Consider the following 15,465-nt stretch of genomic DNA (forward strand, 5'->3'; position numbering starts at 1 on the left):
CCTCTACGGCAGGCCCTTCAAAGTTGTGAGCGACCACTACGCTTTGTGTTGGCTAGCCACTTTGAAGGACCCTTCAGGTCGCCTCGCACGATGGAGCCTGAGACTTCAAGAATATGACATTACTGTCATTTACAAGTCCGGCAAAAAACACTCCGACGCCGACTGTCTCTCTCGTGCGCCTGTCGAGCAACCGCTACCCGACGACCCGGACGACGACTACTTCTTGGGAACGATAACTACAGACGACTTCGCTGAACAACAGCGGGCCGACCCGGAACTTAAGGCCCTAATAGAATACCTCGAAGGCAGGACCGCCGAAGTCCCGAAGGTATTCAAGCGCGCACTTGCGTCGTTCTTCTTACGAAACGGTCTCCTACAAAAGAAAAACTTTTCTCCGCTTCGAGCTAAGTACCTCCTTGTGGTGCCTTCAGCTCTGCGACCAGAACTCCTGCAGGCCCTGCACGACGATCCGACGGCAGGGCACCTCGGTGTTTCTCGCACGCTCGTGAGGATACAAGAAAGGTAATACTGGCCACGTCTTACCACCGACGTCACTCGTTATGTGAGGACATGCCGGGACTGTCAGCGTCGCAAGACACCGCGGACAAGGCCAGCGGGAGTTCTGCAGCCAATTGATCCACCTTGCCGACCTTTCCAGCAGATTGGTATGGACCTACTGGGGCCGTTTCCGACGTCGGCTTTCGGAAACAAGTGGATCGTGGTAGCTACCGACTACCTCACCCGCTACGCCGAGACAAAAGCCCTGCCAAAAGGCAGTGCATCCGAGGTAGCTAAGTTCTTCGTCGAAAATATTGTCCTACGTCACGGCGCCCCGGAGGTCCTTATCACCGACAGAGGAACGGCATTCACTGCCGACTTAACTTAAGCGATCTTGGCATACAGCCAAACAAACCACCGCCGGACGACAGCGTACCACCCACAGACCAACGGCCTCACCGAGCGGCTTAACAAGACGATCGCCGACATGCTGTCAATGTACGTCGATGTCGAACACAAGACGTGGGACGCCATTCTTCCGTATGTGACCTTCGCATACAACACGGCGGTGCAGGAGACGACGCAGATATCTCCATAGAAATTGGTCTACGGAAGGAGCCCGGCAACGACGCTCGATGCCATGTTACCCAACGTCACCGACGAAGAAAACCTCGACGTGAGCGAGTACCTTCATCGCGCCGAAGAAGCCCGACAACTTGCGCGGCTCCGTATCAAGAATCAACAGACGACCGACAGCCACCGTTACAACCTTCAACGACGCTTCGTGGAATACCAGCCTGGTGAACGTGTTTGGGTGTGGACGCCGATACGCCGACGTGGACTAAGTGAAAAGCTTCTGCGACGGTACTTCGGACCGTACAGGGTGGTTCGACGTCTCGGCCCACTTGATTACGAGGTTGTCCCCGACGGCATCACGAACTCTCAACGACGCCGATCGCGACCTGAAGTCGTCCATGTCGCACGCCTCAAGCCGTTTCATGCGCGTTAACAAACTGAAACAGTGCTTTTTTGTATTATTGTTGTATCGTAATTTATTCATTGTACTTTCTTGCATTATTATTGTACCTTCATCTTTAGTTAAAGCATCGAGGCGATGCCTTTTTCAGAGGGGGGCAATGCCTCGTTCCATTTCCCAAGTTTTTGTTATCGTCCCAAAACACCACACGATTCTCAGCGCAAACCGCGCCTGCAGTTTTCGAGAGGGTTCCAGACTGTAGTAGATCATTTCGATAAGATCACGCCCACTGTGCGAATGGTACAGATTGTTCTGGAACGTACGCCGCCGCCAGCGGTAGTGCTAGAACATTCGACGGCGGGAGTATAAATGCCGACGCGCTTCGCCGCTTGTCAGTTGTTGATCGAAGGCCGACGCTCCGTTCGCCGCTATCAGTCTGAGACTGCTATCTGTGCGAGACTGCTGCTGTAATTAGACTTTCTGTTTACCGGGCACAAGTTCGCCCAAATAAACAGTTAAATCCCGACACGAAGTTTCCTGTCTTCGGCCACGTCACAACCCCGTGACAATATACAGGCGGCAGAGAACAAACAACAAAAAAAGACAAATAGCAATTAAGAGTCAAGGGTAGCTAGTAATAAATCTCTAAATTTAACAGCAACTTGTTCGCTGACAATAGCATTCGTCAAACCGTTCCACTCATCGATAGCCGTAGGAAGAAATGATTTATTAAAAGCGTTAGTAGAACCAAACAGACGTTGGATACTCAGGGAATTAAATAGGCGACGAGATGTTCGGACAGGCGGAAGTAAAAGTGAGCCATGTAGGTGAGGAAAGCTGTAGTAAAGTTTGTGAAAAAGACAGAGACGTGAAATTTTGCGTCGAGCTGACAAAACAGGGAGACCGAGGGATGATTTGATTTGACTGATGCTTGCTCGTTTGTCGTAATTTGCGGAGATTAATCTGGCGGCACGATTTTGGACGGATTCAAGAATGTTAATTAGGTATATCTGATGAGGGCTCCAAATTGCAGATGTGTATTCCATTTTAGTACGAACAAAAGTTTCAAAGGCCAATTTTGAGGCATCGGCAGCTAGTTTGGTAATATGCTCGGTCCAGGTTACTCTGCTTGTAATTACAACGCCCAGGTAGCGGTAAGAATCCACTTGGGATAACACTGTTGAGTTTAATGAATACGAATGGATGACGTTAGTGTGTTTTCGTGAGACAGGCATGAACTTACATTTGGAAGTATTCGGCCTCATCATCCACTGAGCGCACCAGTTATCAATGATGTGTAAATCTTGCTGTAGTATTAGCTGATCTTCGGGAGTTGATATACGACAGTAGATGACGCAATCGTCAGCAAAAAGCCGAACCGTTGATGAAATGCCGGAAGGAAGGTCATTTACGTAGATTAAAAAGAGGAGCGGGCCGAGAACCGAGTCCTGAGGGACGCCAGAGATTACAGGAGTAGTATCAGAATGGGCACCACCGATAACAGTGAATTGCGACCGGTGGGTTAGGAAGCACTTAATCCATGATAAGGTCAGGGAATCGAGGGAAAGTGAAGAAAGTTTGTTGATTAGTCGTTGGTGAGGGACGAGATCGAAGGCCTTTGAAAAGTCGACAAAAATAACATCAGTCTGAAATGACGAATCAAGGTTGAGATGAAGATCAGTCGTAAATTCAAAAAGTTGAGTTTCGCATGAGAGCCCTGAACGAAAACCATGCTGCTTATGAAAAAAGAAAGAGTGATCATCCAGGTGACGAGCAACATGTGAATATATTATATGTTCCATAAGTTTGCAAGCGATGCACGTTAGTGAAATGGGGCGATAGTTAGATGGGTCAGATCGCTTGCCAGACTTGAAAACTGGTACAACCTTCCCAAGTTTCCAATCTTGGATGAAACCTTCAGAAATGGACTGTTTAAAAATTATCTCCAAAAATTTGCTAGAAATGCTATTAGTAGCCTTTAAAACTTTGGCAGGAATATTGTCAGGTCCGGGGGAGCTGGATATTTTTAATTTCTTTATCAGACTGCTGATGCCTTCGGAGGTAACGTCAATGGGCGGCATTTGTGAAAAATTAGATCTCGGCATGACTGGAATACTACGAAGTGGTTCAGAAGTGAAGGCTGAAGTGAAGTAAGTATTCATAACGTCCGCCCGCTGTGGGAGAGGAACGTGAGAACCATCGGAGTTGGTTGAGGATATATTGTGCATGTTATTTTTAGGGTTGAGAAGTTTCCAAAACTTCTTTGGATTAGTTCGGGCAACGTTAAGCAAGTCATCATGAAAAAATTTCTTTTTGGAGCGCTTCAGCAAGTGAGTGTATTCACGAAGGCATGCGAAATATCTGTTCCATTTTGATATTGACTCAAAGTTTTTAGCAGCGCGAAAAAGACGTTTTTTCTTTTGAGATAGTTTCTTTAGGAGATTAGAATACCAAGGTCGCTAAGCATCGCCTGGAACACGAATAAGGGGGACGTGGTTATCGATAAGGGTTAATAATTTCCGCTTGAACAATAACCAGTTTTGGTCAACTGTTCGGGTAGAAGCAGACAGGGTGAAGGAGACAAAAAATATATTAAGTTCAGAGTTAATCGTCGAGAAGTTGGCGTTGTTAAAGTCGCGTATTAATTTTTTCGAAGGTCTTCGCGAAGGTAAGGCAATGGTCAATGAAAACAATACAACATTATGGTCACTCAGACCGGGAATGCATGACACTGACTGAATTAAATCTGGGTTGGAGACAAGAACAAGATCAAGAGTGGTTGTGCCACGAGTTGGCATTGTGACTGATTGCGATAAGTTAAAAAGGAGACACAGTTCGAGGAAATCTCTGGATTGTCGTGAACTAGCACACAAGTTGTCAATATCAGGGTAATTAAAGTCCCCGCAAAGCAAGAAGTTTGCGTGAGGAAACCGGGATGTCAGATCAAAAAGAACATTTTGAAGGTCATCTGTGAAAGAGTGGTCGCAGTCGGGTGCGCGGTAACAGGCTATAAGAATGTTTTTGCACGTGGGAAGGATTGTTTCAACGCAAAGAATTTCAAAATTCGTACTGATTGTCACAGTTTGGGAGGGTAGGCTGTCTTTCACGAAAACTAAAATACCACCCCCTCTGCGCCTGTTCCTATCAAGTCTGTAAGACGTGAAATGGGTGTTGCTGTGACGTAATTCATTGTCGTGAATATCAGGGGTTAGCCATGACTCAGTTAGGATTGCGATGTCGGTGCTGGTGTCCTCAAGGAGAGTTTGCACAGCTTCCTTTTTGGGCGGCATATAGCTACGGATATTCGTAAGCAGGATAGATGTAGTTTGATAAACTGGAGGAGCGATTCTAGTTGGAATGGACTCGAAAGGAGGGGAGGACGGAACCCTGGAAGCACACAGTGAACGCTATGCTTTCAGTTCTATAACTCTGTCCGATTCAGCATCATAAACGAAAGGCTTTTTGTCAACGATAAGCTTGTCGAAACGGATTTTGAAGGACACGAATTTGCTTTCCTGCGCATACAAGAAAAGCTTCTTCCTTGCCAATCTTACACGCGCTGAATAATCCTCACGTACAGAGAATAACGAGTCCTTAGGTTTCGGGCCAGCGGAAAGTATTCTCACCTTATCCTTAAATCTGGACAGGGTGACTATAATCGGGCGGTTTTTATTGGCTTGAAAGTGGCCTAGTCTGTGTGCTCTTTCAATATCTACGGAAGTAATTGGAACTTCAAGTTTTTCGGTGCAAAACGAGATTATACGCGATTCTGATTCGGCCCATGTTTCGTTAATGACGTCGGGTATTTCAAAAAATAGCAGGTTGCACCGGCGGAGGCGATTCTCTGAGTCATCGCAATTTTCGGCTAGCGTTTTAATGCTGGAAGAAAGGTTAGATAGGGTATTACCATTCTCGGTAGTGGGATCAGCGGCACGGGCTGCGTTAATTTGCTCAAGAGCGTCAACACGGGAGGAGAGGCGATCGACCAAGCCTTCCATGTTTGATTGTGTTGCTCGGATAAGGGCCAATTCAGAGAGCACTGTGTCTTGCGATTTTTCAACGCGAGCGATGGCTTCAGCAATACTTTCAAGTGAGGGGGAAGGACCAGGGTTAGACTCAATGTCTCCCGCGAGCACGAGCAGAAGGCAAACTAAATGGGCATTCACGGCGAAAGAACACAATGATTGACACAATAATCTACGCCACCTACGCCATTTGGTGGAATATGCGGGTTTCTCACTGTTTGCACTTACTTTAAGGAAATATATGAAGGAAGAATATGTCCTCTGCAGATGGAGTGACCACTCGTCCGATTCTACATAAAGGCTTTCAACTGAACTTGTTCTAAAGGCACCTGTGGACAGGCGGATGCCTTGATGATGAACAGGGTCCAACATTTTCAGAGCGCTTGGCGTGGCAGAGTGATAGACTGTTGCCCCATACTCAAGGCGTGAGCGTATGAGGCTTCTATACAGATTCATGAGGCACTTTCTGTCGTTGCCCCACGTTGTTCGTGACAGCACCTTTAGGTTATTCATTGTTTTCAAGCATTTATTTTTAAGATGTTTTATGTGCGGTACAAAGGTTAACTTCGCATCTGGAATTATACCTAGGAACTTATGTTCTGTGTTTACGGGTAGACGCTCACCCTTAACGACCAGTTCAGGATCAGGGTGCAAGCTTCTTTTTCATGAAAAAAGGACACAGGTGCTTTTCTGTGGGTTCAGTTTGAACCCGTTTTCATCAGCCCATTTGGATATCTTGTTAAGGGCGAGCTGAACCTGTCACTCACAGATCCCAAGAGAACACGATTGAAAACCTATCAGCACATCGTCGACATATGTTGAATAAAAGATATTACATGGGATGTACAGACGGAAAGAATTCATTTTTATAATAAAGAGCATACAGCTGAGCACCCCACCCTGTGGCACTCCGGTTTCCTGTACAAATGTTCAGGACAGAACATTGCTCACTCTAACGCGGAATGTACGATCAGACAGATAGCTTTCAACGACACTGAACATATTACTGTGTATACCTATGTGTGAGAGGTCTCTCAATATTCCAAACCTCCATGTAGTATCGTAGGCCTTCTCCATGTCGAGGAACACAGATAAGAAAAACTGATTATGAACAAAAGCCTCACGTATGTGTGCCTCGATACGTATAAGATGGTCGGAGGTAGATCGGCCCTCTCTAAACCCGCACTGGTATGGGTCGAGCAATTTGTTTGTTTCTAAGTAGTGGAGTAAGCGACAATTAATCATTTTTTCAAATAGTTTGCAGAGGCAGCTTGTTAACGCTATAGGTCTGTAACTTGATCCAGTAGAGGGATCCTTTCCCTGCTTCAAAATTGGAAATAACAGCCTCCTTCCAGGAGGAGGGGATCACACCTGAAAACCTGAAAACCATATGCGATTATAAAGAGAGAGGAGGGTTTCTTTAGTTTCGGAGGGTAGTTCCTTCAGCATCGCGTACATTACGTTGTCAGAACCTGGGATAGATGTATTACAGCAGCTGAGTGCTGTTCGCAGTTCTGCTAAGCAGAATGGTGCATTATATGCCTCATTTCTTGCGGATTTTCTTTCTAACTTTTGTTTTTCTATTCGTGCCTTGTAATTCTGGAAGGATTCGGAGCAGTGTGAGGAGCTCGATATGTGTTCGAAATGTGTGCCAAGAAAGTTGGCTTGATTTTCCAAGCTTTCCCTGAGGCTATTTACTAGTGGAAGGGAATACGTTTGTTGGCCCTTAATTTTCTTTACCTTATTCCACACTTTTCCCTCATCTGTGTATGAGTTGATACTCGATATAAACTTTGTCCAGCTCTCTCGTCTAGCTTGTCGACGCGTTCTCCTTGCCTGCGATTTGACCCGCTTGAAATTTTCCAGGTTTTCTGCTGTAGGGGAATCGCCAAGCAATGCCCATGCTTTGTTCTGAGTGGTCCGTGCATTCCTGCATGCGTCGTTCCACCATGGGACTCGCCGTTTTGAAGACATGCCGCTCGTTTTGGCAATACATTTAGATGTGGCATCAAGTATAAAAGCTGTAAAATACGTGACAGCGTCATCTATGGTCAGGGCAGACAGCTCAGTCCATGTCATGTGTGTAAGAGTTCTATACCCTTCCCAATCAGCTGAGTCAATCTTCCATCGAGGAACTTGCGGGGGTAGTTGATCTTTGTTCGGCGCACTCAGGATGATTGGGAAGTGGTCACTCCCATAAGGGTTTTTAAGAACGTTCCACTTAAAAACAGGTAAAAGGGACGGTGATGAAATGCTAAGATCTATGGAGGAGTATGTGTTCTTTGCAAGGCTAAAATACATAGGCTCCTTCATATTTAAAAGACATAAACTAGAACAGAAAAGGAGCTGCTCAATGAGACGTCCTCGCGCATCACAGTGAGCATCGCCCCACAGGACATTGTGTGCATTAAAATCACCTAGAATCGGAAACGGCTCTGGGAGTTCATCTATTAATGATTCTAGATCACGTCTGTGTAGCTGTTGATGCGGTGGTATGTACACAGAACATATGGTAATGAGTTTATTAAAAAGTACAGCTCGAATGGCCACTGCCTCAAGGGCCATTTGGAGCTTCAAGTGCTGGCATGCTATACTTCGATCAGCTATAATGGCCACACCGCCAGATGGTACGACAGCATCCTCCCGGTCTTTTCAGAAAATAATATATCGCCGTAGGAAGTCCTTGTGCTTAGGAGTTAAGTGCGTTTCTTGGACACATAACACTTTCGCGTTAAACTTACTCAGAAGTTCTTGGACGTCATCTAAATTTCTAAGTATTCCCCTTACGATCCACTGTATGTATATTTGTCCATAGCGGAAAAAAAAAAGGGGGGGAAAAAGTGCTGTGTGCAGAGAAGACGGAGATTAGCTCATTTTACAGGGCCTTTGTCAGGCCCTGTAATCGGCGTTTTGTCCTTTTTGGGGCGGTCGAGAGAAGCTCGCCGCTCCTTCGGCGCTTCCTGCGCCGTTTGGCTTGAACGGGCGTCCATAGCCTCTTGCGAGGCACTGGACGCTTGCTCTACAGAGCGATCTGTGCGTCGCTTAGAGTTCGCCTCGATCGACGAAGTCTTTGTCCCCACCGAGCTGGGGGTCGATGAAGCCCCCTTGGCCTCGTGATTGCCCTGGCTACTGCCAGAGCTTGTAGAGGTCATTGGTGTGGACAGGCTGAATGTGGGCAGGGCAGCGCTGGCTGCTCCCGCCGTAGGGGCTTGTGGCATTGGCCTCCGCACGCTAGGCGCGGTCCGGACAACTACCAAGGGCCTTTGTGGTGCCGCCCCTCGTTGCACCACTTCGGCAAAAGGTGTTTTTAGTGCCAATGATATGATAACGAGATCCATTGTCTTGCTTCCCTGAATGTGATATTTTCCTTAGCTTTTATAGTTATTATTTCTTTTTCTCTTTACCAGGCTGGGCACGCTCTGGAGTATGCGGAGTGACTACCTTCGCAGTTAGCACAGAGGACCTCGTCATGACTACATTCATCAGCACTGTGGCCAGTTGTGCCACACTTAGCACACATCAGCTGTCCTCGGCAGCTCTGGGATGCATGACCAAATCGCTGGCATTTGAAACAACGCCTCGGGTTTGAAATGAAGGGTCGGACATGGAGTGTTATATAGCCAGTTTCGAGAGTCTCAGGTAAAGTGGTTGAGTTGAAGGCGAGTATCAAGTGCTTTGTTGCTATTTCGTTGTTGTTGCGTCTGATTATGATGCGCTGGACATGTATTACACCTTGGTCCTTCCATCCATCAAGAAGCTCTTCTTCACTCAGTGTCATCAAATCTTCATCCGATACCACGCCCTTCACTGTATTCATTGTACGGTGTGCACTCACAGAGACGGGGATGTTACCAAAGGCTACAAGGTGCAGGAGTTTATTGTACTGTTCCTTGTCTTTTAATCCGAGAAGCAGATCTCGACTTGCCATCTTCGTGATCGTATAACCTGTTTCAATGGTCTCTCTCAAGCACTTGGCCACAAGGAAGGGTGAGATTGCTCTAGCTTTTGTAGATGATTGTTTGCAGTGGAGGACATAGTATTTTGGGAAAGTTTCTCTGTTTTTGGGCCAAAGTAGTGAAGTCGCATCGGTGCGTACCCTTTTCGAGGCACGATCAGTTAGAGAGGGGGTCGAGGATCCCAAGGGAAAATGTGGTTTTTTCGGTAACGGCGCCTACCACCCACCACAGAGTCCAACAAGGGGACGTGGCAGAGCATGTGGGCATGTCTGCGCAACGCCAGCAGTACGCAGTTACTATAACCCAATATGGTTTACCCTAGTTTGGATAGCCACACAAGTTTAACCCTTGCCGCCAGGAAAAACAAAAGTAAATTGAAGAGAGGAGAGAACATGAAAAATTGAAAGTAAGAGGGAAAGACGAAGATGAAGAGAGGTGGAGACAGGAAAAGGCGACTGCCGGTTTCCCCTGGGTGGGTCAGCCCAGGGGTGCCGTCTACCTGAAGCCGAGGCCAAAGGGGTGTGTTGCCATCACTGGGGGGCCTTAAAGGTCCAATCACCCAGCATTGGCTCAACCCCCAGGATCCCCTTTTTCCCGGACATGGCAAAGCCACGCACGGCTAGGCGTGGGAGGGAGTCAAAACTCCCCCGTTAGCTCGGGTCCGTGGTGTCGCTACACACCAAACGCCTGCTTGCGAAGGCACCCCTGCGGGGGATGTTGTATGTCGAGAAACGTTCAGACACTGGTTGGCGAAAGGTGCTTTATGAGGCAGATCTGGCTACTGGCAAGCAGCAAGCACTAGCTACAACCACAGCCGCCGATCATCATCGTCTTCTGCAGTAACAGCAGAGCGTCCATCATTCAGATTCATTACAAATAAATATATATATATATACATTGTAACGGGGAGTACTTAATAAGTTAACCCCTGTTGGGCTAACACTGCACACAGTGGGCAAGGATGCAGGACAACAGGGCAGTTCAGACACGGCCAAAGAGAAGATAAAGAGAAGGGTTCACGGCCAAAGAGAAGGTAAAATGGTGAGTAGCCGACAGTTTCATGACACGACGAGTTGTGGGCGAAGGTTACGAACAGAAGGGCAGTGTCCCAATCGGTGTGGTGGTCAGAAACATACATAGCAAGCATATCCGTCAGTGTGCGATTTAGGCGTTCAGTAAGTCCGTTAGTCTGAGGATAGTAAGAAGTCGTAAAGTTGTGCCGCGTAGCACAGGAACTAAAAAGGTCGTCAACCACACGAGACAGGAAGCAGTGGCCAGGGTGCGTGAGTAGGTGAGAAGGAGCGCCATGCTGAAGAATAATGTAATAGAGTAGGAAATCTGCGACGTCCGTTGCGCAGCTGGTTGGTAGCGCTAGAGTAATTGCATACCGAGTGGCATAATCCGTAGCTACTGCTATCCATTTGTTTCCCGTTGCCGATGTTGGGAAGGGACCTAACAAATCCAAACCCACCCGATGAAACGGCTCGGCTGGGACTTCAATAGGTTGAAGGTGACCAGCAGGGAGAGACGTAGGCTTCTTCCGACGCTGGCACAGGTCACATGCTGCAACGTAGCGGCGAACGGAACGATAAAGGCCCTTCCAGAATACCCGTCGGCGGATGCGGTCATAGGTTCTGGAGACACCTAAATGTCCGGCAGTTGGGGCGTTGTGAAGTTCTTGCAAGATGTCCTTGCACAGATGACGTGGCACGACAAGCAAAAGTTCTGAGCCACCGGGCTGTAAGTTGCGGCGATACAAAACGTTGTTTTGAAGAAAAAATAGGCTCATTGAAGGGTCTTTATGGCCGGATCGAAGACGGTCAATCATCGATAGCAGCGATGGATCTTGGCGTTGTTCGTCGGCTATTTGCAAAAAATCTGTTATGGCTAGAATGTTGGCATCAGCTTCCAACTCAAAGGAGTCGGGTGGATCAACAGGGTGTCGAGATAATTTTATTTTATTTATTTATTTAATACTGTAAGCCTTTCTCAGGCTCATACAGGGTGGGCGAGCAAATATACACAGTCGCGTACAAACCAGGCAATATCGCACATAGCGGAAGAAACAGAATCACAAGATGATGGTGAAAATAAAACTTGTACGATGAAAGCAATTGTACAAAATCATGGACAAGTCACAAAACATCAAGGTATCAGCAGGGGGTACTGTGATCAGTGTGTTCGGAAGCGCTCACAAACATAAAAAAAAAACAAAAGTTGCTTTTAGTCTTCATAAAACAGGCTTTCTACATTCCGAACAAATGAATCTACAGAGGAAGCGCTCACAAACATAAAAAAAAACGAAAGTTGCTTGTAGTCTTCATAAAACAGGCTTTCTACATTCCGAACAAATGAATCTACAGAGGAATGATTAACGCATTCACGTGGCAATTTGTTCCACTCTTCCACTGCTGACGGGAAGAATGAATATTTAAAAGTGTCACAGCGTGACATAAATGGTCTAATGCACTTATTGTGGTTGGTATGACGGGAGTGATGGTTAGGCGGCTTTATATAGTTGTCTTTATCTATGTTTAAACCGTTGTGATACAAAAGAAAAATAAACTTTAAGGAAGAGACACGGCGACGGGCTGCAAGGGTCGGCAAGCATGCCCGCCTGCGCAGCTCAGTGACACTGTCATGCCTCGAATACTTAGAATAGATAAAGTGAAGGGCCTTGCGTTGGATCATTTCTAATTTGTCGGAAAGATATTTTTGGTGGGGGTTCCAAACAATGCTGGCGTACCCGAGGATCGGCCTTATGAGAGATTTATATGCTATCATCTTTACATTAGGAGGCACCAATGCAAGTTTTCGACGCAGGAACCCCAGCTGGCGATAGGCTTTTGTGTATGTGCTGCTTATATGTGCATTCCACTTCAGTTTGCTTGTAAAGGTAACGCCCAAGTATTTAACAGCGTCGTTTCTTGCAATGTTTGTGCCGACCAAATTGTAACTAAAATGCTGGATTGTTTTTCTGCGAGTTATGCTAAGGCAAGCTGTTTTTGACACGTTAATTTCCACTCCCCACTCAAGACACCAACATGCAATATTAACTAGTGTGGTATTTAGTCTAAGCTGGTCATCAGTTGTGCGGATAGTGGTGTAGATCACGCAGTCGTCAGCGAATGATCTCATTTTAACGTTAGGCTCAAGGCACATATAGATATCATTAACATATATTAGGAACAAGGTGGGTCCTAAAACAGAACCTTGTGGTACTCCGGAAAAAACTTCCAATGAATCAGAGGCTGTGTTGTTTACGGTTACATACTGGCTTCGATTTGATAGATACATTTTTATCCATGCTATTATGTTACTGTTAATACCAATAGACACAAGTATGTCAATCAATTTACTGTGAGGCACCTTATCAAAAGTTTTGGCAAAGTCTATAAATATGGAGTCGGTTTGCAATTGTGAGTTAATAGTAGTTACGAAGTCATGCGTTATTTCCAAGAGTTGAGTAACGGTAGACAGGTTTTTACGGAATCCGTGTTGGTTTGGGTGCAATAAGTTGTTGTCTTCTAAATAAGTAATTATTGCCTTGTTGATTACATGTTCCAATAATTTACAGCAGCAGCTAGTTAGCGAGATAGGCCTGAATGTTTCTATGGACAGCTTGCTCCCGCCTTTATGAATTGGAATAACCTTTGCACACAACCAGTCGGCAGGTAAAGAAGCTGTTAGCAGGGATGCTTTAAAAATTGCTTCAAGGAAGGGACATAGTTGCTCTGCATAGCGTCGAAGAAATACATAAGCAGTCGGCATCGCTGTGAAGCTTGCCAGACTTGTACACTACAGAGAACGTGTACTCCTGCAATCGCAATGCCCATCGCCTGAGTCTTCCTGTAGGATCCTTAAAGGTTGACAGCCAGCAGAGCGCATGGTGGTCAGTGATGACTGCAAACGTGCGTTCATATAAGTACGGACGAAATTTTGCGATAGCCCAGATGAGAGCCATGCACTCTTGCTCAGTAATTGAATAGTTCCTTTCCGACTGAGAAAGTAGGCGTCTAGCGTACGCTATGACCACAACCTACTGTATTTTACTGACCTGCCCAGCGAGCTAAGTGCCAGCACGCCCTTTCTGGTATTGGCACCTGCCGCTATGCACCCTGTGGCGCTGCAACTTACCCCATCCGCACCGGTTGCTGGCAGCCAAAACATGAGTCGCCGCGCTTATTTTTTATTTTATTTTTGTCGTCTGCTCACGCGACGCTGGGAGAAGAACAACAATGTTTACGCGTGCATACACTCTGGACGATTAAAATGTATAAAAACCTCTTGTTGAATAAACCTAAAAGTATAATGACGATCTTTTGCCACCATATCCTCGTGCTGAGCTGCGACAGAAACGTGCAGGTCGGTGCCGCTTGTACACCAGCGACGCGATGTTTCTTGGTGCAAATTAACCATTACGGTGGTGGCGTGCTATGTGCCTTTCTGCAAATTAAGGCAAGGGAAGACTCCTGATGTGACTTGTCATGGGTTTCCAGTGACCGAGGCCCGTTAAAAATTGATCAAGGTGATTTCTGTGTTGTAAAAGACTACGCGTCTCTAAAAGAGTGAGTTGCTGGGCTGGTTGGTGGTGCATGACAGACTGAAACGCATATTAGCGAAAAAAAAATTAACCGACAACCTCAAGAAAGTAAACGACGACGCGCTATACCCACAACTGTTTATTACCAAAAAAAAAAAATATGACAAGAGTGCACATGTGGAAACCATGTCACTACATGTGGTTATGCAACTAGGTTTTCAAACACACCCATAGTGTGAAGAATCAGTGTTGAATAAGTGATTTTAAGTGCTGTTTTGTTTTAAAACAGTTGCAGAGTGTCTTTCATTGATTATTCATGTACCTGCGATCTACATTTGCCATTTGAGACGAAGGTATTTATGCGCGAAATTATCTGTATTGGGTTGTTTTTTATGTGCGCCGGATGCCGCAGACACTGTCAAATATGATAGTCCTTGCCCTTTCTTGCTCAGACAGTAAACGGAAGCCAGCTGAGTGTACTCCAACGGCAACAAGTCTACCATTGTATACACATATAGCTGGTATCATGAGTTAAATAAACATTTGGTGGCCAGCGCTTTTTACAACCAGTCTCCGTCATCATTCTTTCTTGGTTTGCACGCTGATACATGTGTTTGTACCTGATTTGCGATTATATTTGAAAAACAATGCACTAAAATGTCAACTAAAATACAAAAAAAAGATTCTCAAAGTCACTTGAAATAAAATGATTCAAGATAGCCGCCACATTTACTCAATGCGTGATGAAACTCTTCTTTAACCGGCGGTGACCAATGCACTTCCATGCATCCACCGGGGCTCAGCTGGGGTAACTCGAGCGCCCCCTAGGCGGCGAAGTTCGGAATCCGAGCAGGCAGCTCCGTAGACCGCTGCCAGTTGGGCAGGTCAGGAGTACAGTAGGTCGTGGCTATGACACGGTTTGTGCCGTTCTGCGTTTGTGCGACTATGGCCACTTGCGTCGGTGTGAAGCTCCGTACGAGCGGCTGGGTCGAAATGGGACAACACAGGTGGTGATGTCAGCGCAGAAATCAACGACGCAAAGGAATCTTCTTGGTCTTCACGCCAGGAAAAAGCCACGTTCTTTTTGAGGAAATCCGTGAGGGGCCGAGCAATTTCCGCGAAGTTGCTAACAAAGCAGCGAAAATATGAACAGAGTCCCAAAAAGCTGCGGACTTCTTGCGTGGAATGTGGGACCGGAAATTCGCGCACTGCGCGGACTTTATCAGGGTCGGGTCCTACACCAGTAGCGTCGACAAGGTGGCCAAGTAGCTTTATCTGACGGCGCCCAAAGGTGCACTTAGATGCGTTAAGCTGGAGGCCAGCAGAGCGAAAAACGTCAAGAATGGCTGACAGACGTGGAAGATGGCTTTCAAAGGTTGGCGAGAAAACGATGACATCGTCTGGATAGCACAGGCACGTCGACCATTTAAAACCACGAATGAGGAAGTCCATCATGCGTTCAAAAGT

At 46.5% G+C, this 15,465-nt stretch overlaps 2 protein-coding genes across 3 annotated transcripts in view; one reads left to right on the forward strand and one right to left on the reverse strand.

Moving 5' to 3' along the window:
- LOC119166753 (choline transporter-like 1) overlaps positions 1-14,564 on the forward strand; it is a 78,525-nt gene extending 63,961 nt beyond the window's left edge. The window contains exon 3 of the mRNA XM_075882457.1: positions 8,907-14,564. The gene's annotated coding sequence lies outside the window, so the exon portion shown is untranslated. The remainder of the gene's footprint in view (positions 1-8,906) is intronic.
- Positions 1-15,465, reverse strand: part of LOC119166754 (angio-associated migratory cell protein) — a 65,515-nt gene that overhangs the window by 23,236 nt on the left and 26,814 nt on the right. The window lies entirely within an intron of this gene.

This window comes from Rhipicephalus microplus, unplaced genomic scaffold, assembly GCF_043290135.1.
Source record: "Rhipicephalus microplus isolate Deutch F79 unplaced genomic scaffold, USDA_Rmic scaffold_12, whole genome shotgun sequence".
Lineage (NCBI taxonomy): Eukaryota > Metazoa > Arthropoda > Arachnida > Ixodida > Ixodidae > Rhipicephalus > Rhipicephalus microplus.